The sequence below is a fragment of the Bos indicus genome, chromosome 12 (assembly GCF_029378745.1).
Source record: "Bos indicus isolate NIAB-ARS_2022 breed Sahiwal x Tharparkar chromosome 12, NIAB-ARS_B.indTharparkar_mat_pri_1.0, whole genome shotgun sequence".
Lineage (NCBI taxonomy): Eukaryota > Metazoa > Chordata > Mammalia > Artiodactyla > Bovidae > Bos > Bos indicus.
In genome coordinates this window covers 36,610,987-36,626,404 of record NC_091771.1, presented here as the reverse complement: position 1 = coordinate 36,626,404, position 15,418 = coordinate 36,610,987, and the positions used below count along the sequence as shown (strand labels likewise).

At 42.5% G+C, this 15,418-nt stretch overlaps 1 pseudogene; it reads left to right on the top strand.

Annotated features, from left to right (window-relative positions):
- The first annotated feature begins 12,781 nt into the window (after positions 1 to 12,781).
- Positions 12,782 to 14,799, top strand: LOC139186156 (endogenous retrovirus group PABLB member 1 Env polyprotein-like; annotated as a pseudogene).
- The last annotated feature ends 619 nt before the right edge of the window (positions 14,800 to 15,418 follow it).

The following is a 15,418-nucleotide window of genomic DNA, read 5'->3' as shown; positions in this document are numbered from 1 at the left end:
GAAACAGTCCCAGGAAAGTTGAGGTGCTTGCCAAAGGCCCCAGAGCTTTTGATGGCACAGCCAGAACTATGGCTGAAGATTCCCAGCTCCCAGGCCTCTTGATCCTGGCCTTTCTTACCAGATACACCTGTGGAAAACTAGAATCGAAACTAGAATCTAAAATATGCCTGAGGGCTTCCCTGGTGGCTCAGTGGTAAAGAATCTGCCTGCCAATGCAGGGAACATGGGTTCAGGCCCTGGTCCTAGAAGATTCCACATACCCAGGGGCAACTAGTAGCCTCTGCTCACTGCAACTGGACAAACCCTGCATGCAGCAACAAAGACACAGCATAGCCAAAAATAATTTAATGTTAAAAAAAAAGAAGTTCTTTGAAGAAATGACTGAGACTAGGGGTGAGACATAGTAAATATATGAGAAAGTAAAGACAACTATCAAGCTGTCCAAACTGATAAAAATAAATGATTACAGTTTTAGCTGTATAAACTAGCAAATTAATAATCTGAAAAGGAATTTAAAAAACAATTCCCTTTCAATAATGTCAATATTAATAAAATACTTTGCCATTGAGGTAATGAGGATGACAAGGCTGACACACTGGAAATTATCATGATTGCTGAAAAATATCATAAATACATGTACAGATATTCCATAGCAATGGAAAGACTTAAGATGGCAATACTATGTAATGCATCTTCAATCTGAAATGAAGATTCAGTATGAATTACAAAAGGCCTTTAGGAAGAAATACACAAGCTGACCCTAACATACACAGGGAATGAAAAGGGACTCCAAAGAGCCAAAACAATCACATGACTTTGCAGTCAAAGGTCCTCTGGTATGCTGTGCTAAATCGCTTCAGTCATGTCTAGCTATTTGCAACCCTATGGATTATAACCTGCCAGGCTCCTCTGTCCATGGGAATTTTCCAGGCAAGAATACTGGAGTGGGTTGCTGTGCCCGCCTCCAGGGGATCTTCCCAACCCAGGGATCGAACTCCTGCATTGGCAGGTAGGTTCTTTACCACTAGCACCACATGGAGCAAAAGTGCCTAAATGGAGATCAGGGAAACCCAGCTAAGAGAAGGGACTCAGAGGAAAGGAAGTGAGGGAATGAGACTCACAGTCACCTTCAGAGAAGCCCAGCAGGCAGTTCTGTAGGTGGAAGAGGAAGAGAAAGCAGGCTGGAACTATGTAGAAGATGAAAGAGGGAACTAAAGCTGCTGCTAAGTCGCGTCAGTCGTATCCGACTCTGTGTGACCCCATAGACGGCGGCCCACCAGGCTCTGCTGTCCCTGGGATTCTCCAGGCAAGAACACTGGAGTGGGTTGCCATTTCCTTCTCCAATATGATGGAGATGAAAGAGGGAACTAAAGCAGGGGCCCTCAAACTCTAGGATCTAATACCTGATTATCTGAGGCGGAGCTGATGTAATAATAATAGAAATAAGTGTTTGTCGCTCAGTCATGTCCAACTCTTTGTGACTCTATGATCTGTAGCCCACCAGGCTCCTCAGTCCATTGAATTCTTCAGGCAAGAATACTGCAGTGGGTTGTCATTTCCTTCTCCAGGAGATCCTCCCAACCCAGGGATTGAACCCAGGTCTTCCACACTGCAGGCAGACTCTTTACAGACTGAGCCACCAGGGAAGACCATAGAAATAGAAACAGAGTACACAATAAATGGACTGCACTTGAATCATCCCAAAACCTTCCCCCACCACTGTCCATCAAAAAATTGTCTTTCACAAAAGCCCTGCAGATCAAGGAAGGAACTTCAAGTGTACTCAGCTGTCCTAGGTTCCTGGTTTAGGGAGATGCTGAAGCAGGGCTGTCCCAAGAGATAGAATCTCCCTTGCATAGGGTCTTCAACAGACCTCCCAATAGCCTTGGTGATGATAGGAGAGATTTGTTTCATTTTTTTTTAATATCCTTGTGGGATAAACTTCAGTCAGTTCAGTTCAGTTCAGTCGCCCAGTTGTGTCCAACTCTTCGCGACCCCATGAATCACAGCACGCCAGGCCTCCCTGTCCATCACCAACTCCCGGTGTTCACTGAGACTCACGTTCATCAAGTCAGTGATGCCATCCAGACATCTCATCCTCTGTCGTCCCCTTTTTCTCCTGCCCCCAATCCCTCCCAGCATCAGAGTCTTTTCCAATGAGTCAACTCTTCGCATGAGGTGGCCAAAGTACTGGAGTTTCAGCTTTAGCATCATTCCTACCGAAGAACACCCAGGACTGATCTCCTTCAGAATGAACTGGTTGGATCTTCTTGCAGTCCAAGGGACTCTCGAGAGTCTTCTCCAACACCACAGTTCAAAAGCATCAATTCTTTGGCAATCAGCTTTCTTCACAGTCCAGCTCTCACATCCATACATGACTACTGAAATAACCATAGCCTTGACTAGACGGACCTTTCTTGGTAGAGTAAACTTAAAACTTAGCAATTCTGTTGCTGCTGCTGCTAAGTCGTGTCAGTCATGTCTGATTCTGTGCGACCCCATAGAGGGCAGCCCAACAGGCTCCTTTGTCCCTGGGATTCTCCAGGCAAGAATACTGGAGTGGGTAGCCTTGCCCTTCTCCAGGGGATCTCCCCAACCCAGGGATCGAACCCAGGTCTCCCACATTGCATATGGATTGTTTACCAGCTGAGCCACAAGGGAAGCCCATAAAGAAAAGTAAATGCTTACAAATCAAACATTTCTAAATAAAAGAAAAAAATAATCTAAATGAATTTCAGATTCACATGAACTGGGAAATAGTCAATATTAAATATCTAGTATTAATGTTTGTTTACTAATCTAATATACACATGTAACAGTCATTAACATTAAACATAATATTTTCATTGTGCCTAGGTTTATTATAAGTTAAATATTGCTATATTGTTATATATGTTACAAGTTTGTCGACAAGGAAAGTACCTCAAGAAAAACAATTCCAAAAAAATGTAAATGAGATATGAACTTTTAGATAAACTATTAAAAATAATTATACTTCAGAAATGTCTGTCTAAAATTGTCTCTCCAGATTTTGATAACCTGTATTTCTATCATTGTGCTAAACTAAGTGATGAAAGTTTATTAAATAGCTAGGTCATTTCCCAATAAAACAAGATTCTGAAACATTCACTACTTAACACTACCTTCCTCTTACACAGAAACTAAAGAGATTTATACTATTAATGAATAGTGTTTGGTGCAATTCTGAGATGTTCTCTATAAGAAAGCAAGTTTTTTTTTAGAAATTATCACTGGTACATATGTATACGTACCAATATGTACGTATACCAATCTATAGAATGCTAATATAAAGATCAGTTCTTGGTTGCTTAAGGAAAGTAGGATGTGTTTTGTTACTACAGAAGGTATGAGGAATGAAACTGCATTTTATGAAGGGAAAAAGAAGCAGTTCTGACTTACAGGTGGCTCTTTTAGGATGGGAAAACAAAGGAATGGGTACAGAAAGGGATAAAGAGGTTTATGGAAAGTGGACACAGAGAAAAGAGTTTTGTGCATAATACACATTTGCTTGAGATATTGAACTCCCTTTGGTAATGGATTTTAAGTTTCTTTACCTCTTAAGTGATCTGTTCTATGTTTACCTTTGAAATCTTTTGTTAACTTTGGTTAAGTCTGGATAACTATTGCTTCACAGTGACTTATATGATCCTACCTGACTATTATAAACCCTTTTGATATTTATCAATAAAACTTCCTAAATAACTTGACTTCAAAGGGCCCCTGAGACATCCCAAAAAGAGATATTAAGCAACCTGGGTTCATTCGATATGTTAAATTACATGGGAAGTATTGTTAGAAGGAGTGATAAATCTTCTTAGGTTATATTGTATGGTTGATGTTAGTAATATAGACATCCTAGAAATTAGCTGAAATTCATGAAAATCTGATATGTCCTGGTAAAATGCTGTCAGTTATAATTCTAGTTATCATGTTAAAGTGTTATAAGTCACAGCAATGACCAGGTTACCTTGTCAATTGCAATTTAATCAGATTTTAAACATGCCTTCTATGGTTTCACTCTGATGCCTTTGCAAGAATACTGCTACTTCAAGATTTATAAAAAAGACTTTTCTAAGGTTAACCGATAAATTTTTGTTTGTTTGTTATCTGGTAAGCTGCTACAAGACTGGAATTCAGTCTGCTGTCTAGGTTAAAAGAACAAAGTTTTCTTAGAATGTAGCTTTTCAATACCAGATTATGAATTTCTTTGCCTTTCAGTGATTTACATTTGTTTTCAAAATCTTTTGTAATTTTGGTAAATAAATAAGCATTATTTAAGATTATCCTACATGTAGGATGGAGGAAGCTTCCCCTACTTCTGCAAATTCCCTTAACCCTTCAGATTTTTTTGATGGGAAAAAGGTCTCACTTCCCACAAGGGGGACAATCCAAGATTTTTATCAGATGATCTGCCCCTGATATCCAAGTCAATTTGAGCACTATTTGGTCTATAATTTCGGAATAAAACTAGTACTACAGAAAGGAAAGATGACTTTTTGACTCAGGATGGCCAAAATATTCTGTAGACTCCAGAGAAAATTGGTTAAAATGAATTTTTTTGTTTTTGAAACTGCAAAGCCAGTTCTTTTTGCGTATGCAGTTAAAAACAACTAGCTTGTTAAAAAAGCATGCCTAGGTCAAAGCTTGAAGTTAACCCTTTCCTTGGTCTTGAAATACACTGCCCCATATGCCTAAAACCACAACCTTGAGCAAATGAGAACTTCTAGCAGAGAAAAAAAAAAAAGACAAGGGTCAAAGAGATATTTTAAATCTCAGGCAGAAAACTAGGAAATCTCTGTCTATCGGTCTGTCTGGATTTATATATGTCTCAGTGTGTGTCTTCTGTGTTTTGATAATATTGCTGAAGTTGTGAGTTCTTATTTAATTGGCCTAAAGAAAAGGAAGCACTTACAAATCAAACAGTTCTAAATACATGAAAAAATTGACCTAAATGAATTTCAGATTCACATGAACTGGGAAATAGTCAATATTAAATATCTAGTATTAATGTTTGTTTGCTACTCTAGTATAGACATGTCTAAGAGTCATTAACATTAAGCATAAATTTTTCATTGTGCCTAGGTTTATTATAAGTTAAAATTGCTATATTGTTATATCTGTTACAAGTTTAATAAGGAAAGTACCTCAAAAAAAAAAACCTCCTAAAAAATGTAAATATGATATGAGCTTTTAGATAAACTATTAAAAATAATTATACTTTAGAAATGGCTGTCTATAATAGTCTCGATTGATGGTGGGAGGAGAAGGGGACGGCAGAGAATGAGGTGGTTGGATGGCATCACCGACTCGACAGATATGAGTTTGAGCAAGCTCCAGGAGTTGGTGATGGACAGGGAAGCCTGGCAGGCTGCAATCCATGGGGTCGCAAAGAGTCAGACATGACTGAGCAACTGAACTGAACTGAACTTACAATAGTCTCTCCAGATTTTGGTTACCTGATTTTCTATCATTGTGCTAAACAGTGTATTGAATAGCTAGGTCATTTCCAAATAAAATAAGGTTCTGAAACATTCACTACTTGACAGGACCTTCCTCTTACACAGAAACTAGAGATTTTCGACTATTCATGGATAGTGTCTGGTGCCATCCTGAGATGTTCTCTATAAGAAAGCAAAAAAAAATTTTTAAGATATATTCACTGGTACATATGTTCACCAATCTATAGAATGCTAATATAAAGGTCAGTTCTTGGTTCCTTAAGGAAAATAGGATATATGTCTTGTTATTACAGAAGGTATGAGGAATCAAATTGCATTTTATGAAGGGAAAAAGAAGTAGTTCTAACTTACAGGTGGCAGTTTCAGGATGGGAGAAGCAAAGGAATGGGTACAGAAAGGGATAAAGAGGTTTTATGGAAAGTGGACCCCCAGAAAAGAGTTTTGGGCCTAATACAAGTTTTCTTGAGATGTTGAACTGCCTTTGATAATGGATTTTAAGTTTCTTTACCTCTTAAGTGATCTGTTCTATGTTTACCTTTGAAATCTTTTGTTAACTTTGGCTAAGTGGCTAAGTATTGTTTCACAGTGACTTATCTGATCCTACCTGACTGTTATAAACCCTTTTGATATTTATCAACAAGCCTTCCAAAATAGTTGGCTTCTAGCTAACTTTGGATGCTTCAGAGGGCCCCTGAGACATCCCAAAGAGAGATATTAAGCAACCTGAGTTCATTTGACATGTGAAATTACAGGGAAAGTGTTGTTGGAAGGGGTGATGAATCTTCTCAGGTTATACTGTATGATTGATGTTACGAATATAGATATCCTAGAAATTAGGTGAAATTCATGAAAATCTGATATGTCCTGGTAAAATGCTGTCAGTTATAATTCTAGTTATCATGTTAAAATGTTACAAGTCACAGCAATGATCAGGTTACCTTGTCAATTGTAATTTAATCAGATTTTAAACACACCTTCTGTGGTTTCACTCTGATGCCTTTCCATGAATACCGCTACTTCAAGATTTATGGAAAAGACTTTTTAAGGTTAACCTGTTGTGAAACAGGTTAACCTGTGTTTTGTGGAGTCACAAAACACACCTCAGAGGACAATCAAGACAGTGGAGTACAGTTTATTATGCCAGCAGGTCCAAGGGGAATCTATTCCCAAAAAGGACCTTGATGTTTCTGAGAGTGTTAGGGGAAGCACACCGATTGAAACCACCCACCCTGGCCAGGCTCCATAGTAACCATTTGCATGAGTTGTTTTATGACAGGAGATCCTGATAAGGAATACGGAACTAATAAGCCACCACCAACCAGAAGAATTCGGGAAAGGTCTAAAGGAGACACCGCATGTCCATCCACTTCCCGGTGTTGTAGCCATGCATTCCGGGAAAAAAACTCACTCAGAAGGACAATGTAGATAGTGGAGTACAGTTTATTACTCCGGCGGGCCCAAGGCAGAGTCTCCTCTTAGCCAAGGACCCTGACCAGCATTTGTGAAAATCTTTTATACCCCATGTGTACGTGTCTGAACCCACCACTCCAAATTCCTTGAGACCTACATAAACCAAGGAAAATACAATCCTAATAACCCCATCATTCACGTGCTATGTGCTCATGTGCTCAAACAGTCAAACAATTAGCCAATAATCAATAAACCCAAGGTTACACTCCAACTGATACAGAACAATTTATGGCCTGTCTGGAGGAAGGGGTGATTAGTGTCTGTTTTCTCTTAGGCGATGAGTAACCTAGATACGATCTTCAAGGTTCCCCTGTCTGGAGGGGGTCTTATCCTTCTGTTGTTGTTTTCATAGGCACTAAACACAGAGTTCAGAGTCCATTGGAAAGGTGGCCGAGCATGATCAGCATGAACAGGCCTAAGATGGAGTCCAGGCCCTATGAATTCCTTCTTCACCGGAATCCCTCTCGCTAGCATCCATCTTGGCTGAGCGATGCGTGCACCACCAGGAAAGACTGAATTAGAATGATTGGCCAAAGACCACCTGGAAACTAATCCCATCACCATAAAACCCAAGACTGCAAGCTACGCTGCAGAGCAGTTCTCCTGGGTTCCCTTATCCTACTGCTCTCCACCTGGGTGCCCTTTCCCAACAAAATCTCTTGCTTTGTCAGCACATGTGTCTCCGCGACAATTCATTTCCGATTGTTAGACAAGAGCCCAGTTTCAGGCCCTGGAAGGGGTCCTCCTTCCTGCAACAAGAGGCCCGGTTTTATGCCCCCTACTATGTGACTGGTTACATGTTAGCATCCTCTTTATTGTGTATGATTGAGTTTTACAACAAGCAGGTGCTAGGAGGACAAGCAATTAAGGTTAAAGAGGGGGAACCATGATTATACATCAAGGGGGTATGTCTCCATAGTTAATCTAACAGGGGCAGCCTGACCTCAACTGCATTCTCTGTTTGTCATCTGTAGGGAGGGAAGTCTCTAGGAGACCTGATTTTTATTAGCAACAGTTTCCTCACTCTTGGGCAGGGTTCAGGCCCAGTTCACAACCTGTCTGACAGGCTTCAAGATGGTGTCTCTCCTGCTTTCTCACATGGGCCCCAACAAACTGATAAGCAAATTTTGTTTCTTTGTTATCTGATTAGTTGGTACCAGACTGGAAGTTAGTCTATTCTGTAAGTGAAGAAAACAAAGTTTTCTTAGAATGCAGCTTTCAATAACAGATTATGAATTTCTTTGTCTCTCAGTGATTTATATTCATTTTTAAAATCTTTTGTTACTTTGGTAAAGTAAATAAGCATTATTAATATTATGGTACATGTAGGATGGACCAAGCTTCCCCTACTCCTGCAAATTCCCTTAACCCTTCAGAGTCTTCTGATGGGAAAAAGGTCTCACTTCCCACCAGTGGGACAATCCAAGCTTTTATCAGCTGATCTGCCCCTGATATCAGAGTCAATTTGAGCACTATTTGGTCTATAATTTTGGCATAAAACTATCACTACAGAAAGGAGAGGTGACTTTTTGATGCAGGATAGCCAGGATATGCTTTAGACTTCAAAGAAAATTGGTCAAAAGGAGATTTTCTTTTTTCCCTTGGAAAATGCAAACTGGTTCTTTTAGCATATGCAATTGAAAACATCTAGCTTGTTAAAAAGGCCTGCCTAGGGCAAAGCTTGAAGTTAACCCTTTCCATGGGCTTGGAATACACTCCCCACTTTCCCTGAGACCTCAGCCTTGGGCAAATGAGAACTTCGAGCCAAAAAATAAAAGAGGGGGGTCAAAGAGATATTTTGAATCTAAGGTGGAAAACTAGGAGATCACTGTCTGTCTTTCTGGATTTATGTATGTCTCAGTGTGTGTCTTCTGTTTTTTTCTAATATTGCTGAATTTGTAAATGAGTTCTTATTTAATTGGCCTAAAGAAAAGTAAGCACTTACAAATCAAACATTTCTAAATACAAGAAAAAATTAACCTAAATGAATTTTAGATTCACGTGAACTGGGAAATAATCAATATTAAATATCTAGTATTAATGTTTGCTAATCTAATATAGACATGTCTAAGAGTCATTAAGCATAAAGTTTTCATAGTGCCTAGGTTTATTATAAGTTAAATATTGCTATATTGTTATATCTGTTACCAGTTTGTCAACAAGGAAAGTGCCTCTAATGAAGAAGGAATTCACAGGGCCTGGACTCCATCTTAGGCCTGTTCATGCTGAACATGCTCAGCCACCTTTCCAATGGACTCTGAACTCTGTGTTTAGTGCCTATGAAAACAATAACAGAAAGATAAGACCCCCTCCAGACAGGGGAACCTTGAAGATCATATCTAGGTTACTCATCGCCTAAGAGAAAACAGACACTAATCACCCCTTCCTCCAGACAGGCCATAAATTGTTCTGTATCAGTTGGAGTGTAACCTTGGGTTTATTGATTATTGGCTAATTGTTTGACTGTTTGAGCACATGAGCACATAGCACGTGAATGATGGGGTTATTGGATTGTATTTTCCTTGGTTTATGTAGGTCTCAAGGAATTTGGAGTGGTGGGTTCAGACACGTACACATGGGGTATAAAAGATTTTCACAAATGCTGGTCAGGGTCCTTGGCTAAGAAGGAGACTCTGCCTTGGGCCCGCCAGTGTAATAAACTGCATTCTACTATCTGCATTGTCCTTCTGAGTGAGTTTGTTTCCCGGAATGCGTGCCTACAACATTTGGTGCATGGGCCGGGAAACTCGTCACTTTGAGGAGACAGGTCTCATTTGAGGCCACCCCGAGGCTTTGTGGCTTGAATCTCCTAGAGGGGGGAAGGCGCCTCGCCCCTCTGGAAGAATTCAGCCTTTCAACGCCTGGTTTCTTCACTTTGGCAGGTAGTGAACGGCAGCAAGGGAACTGAGCACTCAGGTGAGGAGGAACCCACCCGGTAGGGTGGAAGAGGGGGCCTGATCACCCCCCTGGGAGGGACTAGAAGGGGCACAGACCCACAGGGGCCTGGAATAGGCAGGCAGCAGCGATTGCTTGGTACACAGGTCGACAAGCGTGCTATGGTTTAGGAAGGAAATTTGTGAAGGTCATTTAGGAGGTGTGTCCACGCCATCTCAGGGAAAATTATTACCAGCGATCGCCAGGGGATTTTTAGGATAGGAAACTCGTATTCTGCCCTCCCCCAGGAGGTGTCCCGCCTGCTGTGAAATTCTTGACCCCCTCGGAATTGTTAGTCTAGAAGGAAGGGGATACATAAGTTAGTATGAATTGGCTTTCCCGGAGATGGCCTGGGACATAGTATATTTAACCCATCTGTGTTATCATCCGCACCTGATCAAGCCCACCAAGGCAGAACGGACTTTAAGGGAGAAACAGTCTTGGACCACGTGGTTTCTGGTTCGGCTGTGCTGACCAGCAGGTGAAGGCACGCCGATCCCTCTCCTCCCTCTGGAATCTGGCAGGTAAGGCTCTTCTCACCCCAATTAGGAAGGATGCAGAATGGCAATTTTAGTGTCATTGAGTGGAAATATCAGAAGTACATAGGGTACTGAGAACTTCATAGACAGAACGAAAAGGAAAAGTAGAAGAAGGTCCGAGAAGGTAAGCAAGATGGGAGGAAGTGAATCTGAGGCAACTGTATTGGAGTGCATGATTAAAAATTTTAAGAAGGGATTAGGAGGAGACTATGGGGTGAAGATGAAGCCTAACCACCTTCACATACTCTGTGAGGTCAAATGGCCCCCTGTGGGATAGGATGGCCACCAGAGAACACCATGAACTTAAAAATAGTGGAAGCAGTCTATACAGTAGGAGAGCCGGGACACCTGGATCAATATCCATATATTGACTCATGGCTAGGGTTAGCTCAAGACCCTCCTACTTGGACAAGGTTCTGTATCCAGAAGGGAAAGGGAAAAATATCAATGGCACAGAAATTGACTGATGATAAAAAAGGAAATTCTACAGGATTTGGACGGGTCGACCTGACCCCTCCTCCATACTGGATAATGACATTCCTGCCTCAGTGCTCCACCAGGATCGAAGGCCTCCTTAATGCCTGATCCATGGCCAGGTGAAGTCCTGCAGCAACCGCTGCTCCTCCGCCAGCTCTTCCCGAGATCGTAGAGCCTCGGCAGGCTCCGATCCCAGTGACAGAAGCCTCTGGCCAGCACTTCCAGGATCCAGCTCCAGCCAAACTGCCCAAGCTATACCAGTCTCTCCGGGTGAGTACTGACAAGAAGGGGAGGGAGACGTTGGAATTAAGCAGAGACTGCGCTCTGCCAGAGAGCTGGAGGGAACGGGAACAAAAGAGAACAGACAAGAGATTTGCAATGCTAGCTGCTACTCTGGGAAAGCCTATCTCAGGCCCTCCGGAAAAACTCCTCTGCCCCAGGGACAGGAAAGTCTTCAACCGGTCCCAGGGGAGGCCCTGGGCCCCATTACAGCCAAACCAGTGTGCCTGGTGCCGAGCTTTTGGCCACTGGAAGAATGAATGCCCTAAGGCAAGGAAGGAAGGGGAAGTTCCCAAGTTGTGGGGCTTGCTGACTTGGAAATTAAATAGGGCTGCCGGGGCTCAGAGATATCAGTCCCTGAGAGCCCATGGTAACCTTAAAAGTGGGGGACCAAAACACTGACTTCATGGTGGATACAGGAACAGAACTGTCGGTAGTAAAACCTGTGGCACCACTGTCCAAAAAGACTACTGCTGTAACTGGGATATTGGGAGAAGACATGATTAAATCTTTTTGCCAGCCCAGAAAATGTCAGATGGCGGGGCACCAAGTGATTCATGAATTCCTCTACATTCCTGAGTGCCCAGTACCCCTGTTGGGAAGAGACTTGCTCTCCAAACTAGGAGCACAAGTGACTTTTTCCCCTGAGGAGAGGCCCACCTTCCAGTTGGACACTATGACTTATTTGCTCTCTCTCTCAATACCACCCCAAGATGAGTGGAGGTTGCATGAGCCCCCGAAGGAAGAACCAGGTGGGCCGGAAGAGCATGAGAGAGAGCTAACTCAATTATTCCCTGAGGTCTGGGCGAAACACAAACCCTCCTCCCCCCAGGCTGGCTAGACATCAAGCCCCAGTGATAATAAAACTCAAACCAGGCACCATCCTGGTTAGAATGTGCCAGTACCTGCTAACAATAGAGGCCTGGGCCGGCATACTGCCCCACATCAATAGATTGAAACAAGCGGGTATTCTAGTAGAGTGTCAGTCGGCTTGGAATACACCGATCCTACCAGTCAAAAAGGAAGGAGGACAGGACTATAGGCCTGTACAGGATCTCAGGCTAGTCAACCAGGCTACTGTGACTTTACACCCCACTGTTCCAAACCCCTATACCTTACTTAGCCTCCTCCCACCAAGGACTAAAGTTTATACTCGCCTAGATCTCAAGGATGCCTTCTTCTGCATACACCTTGCCCCATCGTCACAGCCCATCTTTGCCTTTGAATGGGAAGATCCAGTCGGGGGCACCAAGTAACAGCTCATCTGGACTCCTCTACAAGGGTTTAAGAACTCCCCAGCCATCTTTGGGGAAGCCTTGGCTTCTGACCTGAACTCATTCCATCCGGAAGAGTATGGATGTTGGCTCCTACAATATGGGGATGACCTGCTGCTGGCCGCCGAGACCAAGGAAAAATGCTGAGAAGGGACAAAAGCACTGCTCCAGCTGCTGATGGAAGCAGGTTACCAGGTGTCAAAGAAGAAGGCACAGATCTGCAAGGAGGAGGTAAGGTATCTGGGGTTTGTTTTAAAGAAGGACACAAGGTTCCAGACCCTAGTTGGGTCCTATATATTGATGGCACTAGCCTGATAAAACAAGGACAATGGCTGTTAGGTTAGCCAAAGCAGAAGGGGCCATCAAGACTGAAAAGGGATGGCGGGAATTGCCAAGTGGCAAATTATTGGTACCAGAAGAGCTGGCACACAATCTGGTAAGACAAACACACCAAGCGACCCACCTAGGTCATGCTGCCTGCTCACAGGTTAATGCTGCCTCTCAGGTATTCAGACAAAAACCTCTGGGTATTTAGCGGAAAGGTACGCTGCCCTTTGAACACTTGGGAGTGGACTTCACTGAAATGAAACCTCACCGACACTACCATTACCTGCTGGTCATGGTATGTACGTTCTTGGGATGGGTAGAAGCTTTTCCTACCTGGAATGAAAGAGCATCAGAAGTAGCCTGGTGCCTGCTTAGGGAAATAGTTGCCAGATTTGGACTTCCTACCAGCATTGGTTCAGACAATGACCCGGCTTTTGTAGCTGATTTAGTACAACAAGTAAGCAAAACTTTAAACATCAAATGGAAACTGCACACTGCATATAGGCCCAGAGTTCTAAGATGGTGGAATGAACCAACCGGACATTAAAGAGACTCTCCAAGTGGATCATAGAGACTGCTCCTGGGTGGACTTGCTTCTGACGGCTCTGCTCAGACTCAGGATGACCCCACAGTCCCAAGGCTATTTTCCATATGAAATTGTCCCATAATAAAACAGGTGTCAACAAATTTGCCTCAGGTAATGAGGAATAGGATTTCACAGCAGATGGAACTGGGTAAGGTAATAAATCGGGTAACTAAGTTTATATAAGAAAAGGGTGCCGTTCCCCCTTAGGGTACAGATTCATGAGTTTACTCTTGGTGACCAAGTATGGGTCAAAGATTGGAAACATGATTTTCTCGCCCCTTGGTGAAAGGGCAGTTAAAGTTGCAGGTATTGTCCCTTGGATCCATCATACGAGGACGAAGAGAACATACCACACAGACCCAAAAAACACTGAGTGGACTGCACAGAGGGACCTCGCCGACCCTCGAGAAACTAAGACCATCCTTAAGAAGAAGGAAAAGAAGATCCTGGACAAGCCCCTTCAGGATAAAGCCGCACAATCAACTCCTGCTGCTTGGCCTCATCAACGTGATTTTGAATTTAACTTTCGTTTCAACTCAGGACAATGTTTTCATCTCATGGGCACATTCCTACACAGACTTCCACAACACTTCCAACTGCTGGGTATGTAGGGCTATGCCTCTGTCAGTGATGGATGGACTTCCTTGGTGGGTGTCACCACTCTGCCAAGGAGATTTTAAACCACTCTGCTCTTTTCTGGGATGACAAAAAGAGACTTTCCTCTCTCTTGCCAATCATAACCTCTCCTTGCTCTCTTGGTGTAAGACCTACAGTCAATAGACTTGGGTCATGGGGTTACATTTGATATAAAGGCCAGTGTAACAAAAGCCTAACCTACTTGTTGTAAATCTACCTTATTTACATGCTAGGTGGACAAGATCCATGTTTCAATGATATGAGTATATTGCTGCCTTATTCGTACCCTCTATAGGGACAACAGATATCATGATTAAAGTAGAGGCCTTGACTAATTTCACAAAACAGGCCCTCCTAGATAGAACAAAAGCCATCCAAGCCTTAAATGAAGAGCAAATCCAAATGAGAAAAGCGGTAATTCATAATAGAATGGCTTTGGACATATAGCTGCTCAAGGAAGGACTTGTGCTATAATTAAGGTTGAATGTTGTACATACATTCCTCACTTGTCTGGCAATGTATCGACTGCTTTAGATGACATGAAAAACCAGGTAAAAGCAATGTCAAATGAAAACATTCCATTCTGGACTTTGGTCCTATCTTGGGTGAAGGGCGATTGGTGGAAAACTATATTTACCACTGTTGTAGTTGTCTTGATAGTTCTGCTTTGTGGACCCTGAATTTTACAGTGTATTATGAACTCTGTAACCCAAAGGTTGATGTCATTCTCCAAAATTGGCAGTCGGAGAGCCAGGGTGCAATATATCCCTATGAATGATGCTCATAATATGACTTAAGAGCATCAAGAGTGGGGAATGAAGAAAGAATTCATAGGGGCTGGACCCCATCTTAGACCTGTTCATGCTGATCATGCTCGGCCACCTTTCCAATGGACTCTGAACTCTGTGTTTAGTGCCTATGAAAACAACAACAGAAGGATAAGACCCCCTCCAGACAGGGGAACCTTGAAGATCGTATCTAGGTTACTCATCGCCTAAGAGAAAACAGACACTAATCACCCCTTCCTCCAGATAGGCCATAAATTGTTCTGTATCTATCAGAGTGTAACCTCGGGTTTATTGATTATTGGCTAATTGTTTGACTGTTTGAGCACATGAGCACATAGCACGTGAATGATGGGGTTATTGGGATTGTATTTTCCTTGGTTTATGTAAGTCTCAAGGAATTTGGAGTGGTGGGTTCAGACACGTACACATGGGGTATAAAAGATTTTCACAAATGCTGGTCGGGGTCCATGGCTAAGAGGAGACTCTGCCTAGGGCCCGCCGGTGTAATAAACTGCACTCCACTATCTACATTGTCCTTCTGAGTGAGTTTGTTTCCTGGAACGCATGTCTACAACACTAAAAAAAAAAATAATAATAATAACTCCTAAAAAATACATATGTGATATGA